Source organism: Cydia splendana, chromosome 25, assembly GCF_910591565.1.
Source record: "Cydia splendana chromosome 25, ilCydSple1.2, whole genome shotgun sequence".
NCBI classification, from domain to species: Eukaryota; Metazoa; Arthropoda; class Insecta; order Lepidoptera; family Tortricidae; genus Cydia; species Cydia splendana.
This window is the reverse complement of record NC_085984.1, coordinates 2254046-2258790: the sequence shown is the minus strand read 5'-3', so window position 1 is coordinate 2258790 and position 4745 is coordinate 2254046. Positions and strand designations below refer to the sequence as shown.

Here is a 4745-nt window from a genome sequence, read left to right as displayed (position 1 = left end):
AACTCAGCTCCTGTTTCGTCTAATACTTATAAAAATTTTGCGCCCTTGGTAGGGTGCCCATCACGCAGGCAGCGTTCCCGCGCTGGATTGCTATGGCCAATCTTTGCGCGAGAAAGCTGCCTGCGCGAGGGTCATCTGTGGCCTCCCTTAGGCTTTTGCTGAGCGCCTTGTGGAGCCCCCGAGCCCCCCTACCCCACGGACCTAGTGTCTTGACGCCAAAATAGTTAGTAATGGATATGGATATTACCTAGTAATGGATAGGTATAATGTCAGAAACCTACGTGTGTCATCCAAGACTCGAACCCGCAGTACCTACCTACGGGAGCTGTATTCGTAATGTGACCGGTATGGAAAATGAGCTTTGTGCCCTGTGGTCATATTCACAGGAAATAGCGATTTTATATTTTAATTATATATGTATAAAATCTTATGGTTTTATATTATTGCAAAATACCAACTTACATTTTGTTTTGAATTAGTTTTGTTTAAGGTGCAATAAAGATTATTTACTTATGTACTTACTAATTAAAAATTTACTACCTATAAATCACGATCTTAAAAGTAGAGCTACAATTTAAGAGCCCATCAACGTGCTCACTAGCGCCACTTACTGTATTTTATATTTAAGTACCTTTTGAATACATCAAACTAGTTTTAATGTTACTGGATTCGTCAATCTATGCGTCCAAAGTTAAAACGGCCGTTTTAGTTGAGTTCATAGATCGACGAATCCAGCAACATAAAAACTAGCTTGATGTATTCAAAAGTTAGGTACTTAAACACAAAACACAGTACGTAGCGGCCCCCTTTTTTAAAAATATCTTTCAATAAATTTAAATAGTCACGATTATTTCGCCGTGGCGCTAGTGTGCACGTTAATGGGCTCTTCACGGTCTTGTCCCTAAATAAATTAAATGAGCCACTACTTAGTTTAGAAGCTGGAACTAAAAAAATATGTACCTACCTATAGGTATACTTAGGGACGACACTCCAGATAAGTAGCTAAATAAAAGAAAAAAATCTGCAAAAATCAACGTGTGATATCATTTGATAGGTATTTAAAAGTTACTATAAGTTTCTCAAGAAAGTTTTTTGAATAAATGAATATTTAAAAAAATAATCGTTTCGAAATTCTGAAACAATTATGTCCCCCAGCCCTTTAACTTGTTTCTATATCACTTTTTTATAATTGATGTATCCGCTTCCGCTCCCGCTCCGCTCGTGACTTACCCCACCCCCCCCTATTACACATGGTAATTATGACAAAACAATTGGCAATTAAGTCCCGGCTCAGGTTTTAATTAATTAACACCATGCATATTGTGTGCATTAGCACGTAATGCCAAATTGGGGTTCCGTAGGTGACACAGACCTCTAAATAATTTTAGATTTTTGTTTTTGTATGTTCTTTATAATATTTGTAACTCCATTTTGGATTTCACGGGCCTATTAATCCCGGTCTTTTGATAGGCTTGCGTAGGGATATAGATCCAATACGTAGAGGCCCTTTGGAGAGCTTTAATGTCATTTAGTTTTTTTTTAATTCGACATTTAGAGATTTTATACCTACATCTATAAGTAATTGTTATACTTTAGTTTGAATTGATATTTGCAGTTAGATGTAAGTACTTATCTATTTTCTAATTTTTGTTTTTTTTTTGCTTGTATGAAAGTGCCCTTGTGGCCTATTTGCTGAATAAATATTGGAGTCGAAGTCAACTGAAATGAGGTCCTACTAAATATTAAGCTTAGAAACAGATTTAAAGTGGCAAAATTCACTGTCTTTGGTGGGATTTGAACCCACGACCACCGGATCGCTAGCCCGGTGCTCTTCCTCCACTTTTCTAGACGTTTCTGCTGTTTAAAATAACACTTGCACTGCGTGTGGTATCAAAATCGATACATACAGACTCGTTAATAAGAAAATTAAGTCTGCAGCGATTTTGATGGCCCACGCAGTGCATATGTTATTTTATACGTCATAATTTCATATCAAAATCGCTGCAGACTTTTCTTGGTCAAACTCTAGTCAACTGAAATAGGGTATTCTCCATATAGTCAAATCAGTTTCTTTTTTAGAACTGTCAAAACGATATGCTAAAATGAAATTTATATGAAACATTACACAGTGACGTCACGGTCAACTCACCTACTTTTTATATTTCTATCCGATTTATTAAATACAAAATACAAAAAAATACAAAATAATTTATTATCATAAAAAGAGTTGTATCATGTGGCTTTTTCCTGTGCTACCCCAGACAGCCACACCATATTGTATAATAGACTGGCACAGTGCAAGATACACGATGCGTAGCACTTCGCGAGAAGCGCAATCCCGGAGTCTTTTTTTTACGACGTAAATTAGTTTCCTCACTCTTGCGGCAAGTGTGGTAATGTGCTGCTTGAACGTGAGATGCTGATCAAATAGAAGCCCCAGATACTTGACATACACGCGTCTCGTAATTGTTTGACATGAACAAGGTTGTGCTGGTGAAAAAGATGTGGCGACAGGGTTTGATACACACGTGTGGTATTTAATATCACGATCTGCCGAGGGAGTAGTAGTACGCGTTTTCGAAAATGTGACTGAAGAATAATAAGTCGCAGTGGAATATCGAGGAATATATTTGATACATAAAATCAGATGACTGACGGTTGATTGTACAGACATTACAACAACAACGGTTTCATAGCAACCTACCAACACTTCCTCTCAAGCAACCATCCATCATCATGTGAACACTCACAGCATCATCAAGCACTCAAGTCTAAACCTAAACCAGTCACACACCTTTCAAACTTAACGCGGGGCAATGGCTTAGTTAAGACATCGGCCAAGTTATCTTCAGTCGGGATGTACTCCAACTGAATCAACTTCTCATTGACGCAATGACGAACGAAATTGTACCTAATGTCGATATGCTTCGTCCGCCGGTGAGAAACAGGATTGTTCGCCAACGCCATGGCGCTCTGGTTGTCTACAAACAACTTGACGTCCTTAGAGTTCCCCTTTTTGAATACGTGACTCACTAACCTCTGGAGGTATACAGCTTCCTTGGATGCTTCAGACAATGCGACAAATTCTGATTCACTTGAAGAAAGTGACACGCAGCTCTGCTTTCTGCACTCCCAGGATATCATATTCGGTCCAACTTTGAACATGTACCCCGAATAAGACTTTCTGTCTCTAATGTCGCCTCCCCAGTCAGCATCAACGTAACCTGTAATTAAATGATCGTTACGTTCACCTTTTGACTTCTGAAATAGAAGGCCTAAGTCAATCGTTCCCTTTATGTAACGTAGAACACGCTTAGCCGCCTTCATGTGTACAGATCGGCAACATGAATTATATTGAGCCAAAAAGCTCACAGCCGCCGAGATATCGGGCCTCGTGTTACAGGCTAGGTAATTCAATGCACCAACCAAAGACTGGTATCGTAATTGTTCTTGACGATTCATCTCCTCACCACCCCCATCTGCCAAAACCTTATGCAGATCCAGTTCTAGCGGAGTTTTCGCTGGTTTGCATTGATCCATACCATGATCCTTTAGAACGGTTTCAATAAACTTCCTCTGCTGTAGGAAAAACGTACCTTCTTTTCCTCGTTCTAAATTCATGCCTAAACATTGGCGCGCTTGTTCCAAATCCTTAACTTTGAAGAATTTTCGCAACCCATTCAACAATGCCACTTTGCTTTTCATAGGTATTTTCAAAAAATATTATGAAATCATCTACATACAAGCAAATGAAAATATCATCTTTGAAATATAGACAATTATCATATTCAGAACGTTGAAATGACATTGTTGACAGCAAAACATCATTGACTTTTTCGTACCACGAGCGACTTGCTTGTTTGAGGCCATATATTGCCTTTTTCAATAGACAAACCTTTTTATACTGACCTTCGCTGTCAAATCCTTCCGGTAGTCGCATATAAACTATTTCTTGTAAATCCCCATTCAGAAATGCGGTATTTACATCAAAATGATGTACCTGTAACTCATTTTCTGCAGCCAACGCTAGCAATAACCTTAAGAGTTGATCTTCTTACGACGGGTGAAAACGTTTCTAAATAATCCACACCGTATGACTGCGTGAAGCCTTTTGCGACAAGTCTGGCTTTGTATGTCAGGTTTCCATCGGCGTCATACTTGTACTTGTAGACCCACTTGTTTCCCACTACTTTGGCTTCTGGCGGTTTATCAACAACCTTCCAAACGTCGTGCTCCTTCATGGACTCCAACTCACGTTCCATTGCTGCTTGCCACTCATGACTGTCAGGTCTCTGTAATGCTTCCTTGTATGACCGGGGCTCTTCCTCTATATTGCAGGTACTATTATAGCAATACAGACCGCTATGTGCACTACGTAATCTATTCCGTAGAGGATACCTAAGTTCTGCCTCATTGTGCACATCAGCCGCTCTTGGTTCTTCGTTACGATCTTCAATGGTGGGTTCTTGTCTAGAAACTTCATTGAGTACATCGGGCTCAGTTGTACGAGTAGTGTCCGCGCAAGCTTCTACGGGTACATCGACTGCGTCCGAGCTCTCTACCGCATCTTCATAGAACTCTTCTGCCATTGACATATTCGGAACCGTCTTTGAGGAATGACCGATTTCCCATACAACAGCATTGTCTTCATCTTGAACAGTCGTCTGAGACGATAACAACTCTACATTTGAACCAGTTTCTGACGCCTTTAAATCAGAACCTTCAATAAATGTAACGTCTCGACC

General features: G+C 39.7%; 1 long non-coding RNA gene across 1 annotated transcript; it reads right to left on the bottom strand.

The window, feature by feature from the left end:
• Positions 1-2610: 2610 nt before the first annotated feature.
• On the bottom strand, positions 2611-3706 carry LOC134802892 (uncharacterized). The gene is made up of 2 exons (XR_010145892.1): positions 3597-3706; positions 2611-3224 (listed from the first exon to the last, which is right to left on the bottom strand). It is a non-coding gene; the product is annotated as an uncharacterized LOC134802892 (long non-coding RNA).
• Positions 3707-4745: the final 1039 nt, after the last annotated feature.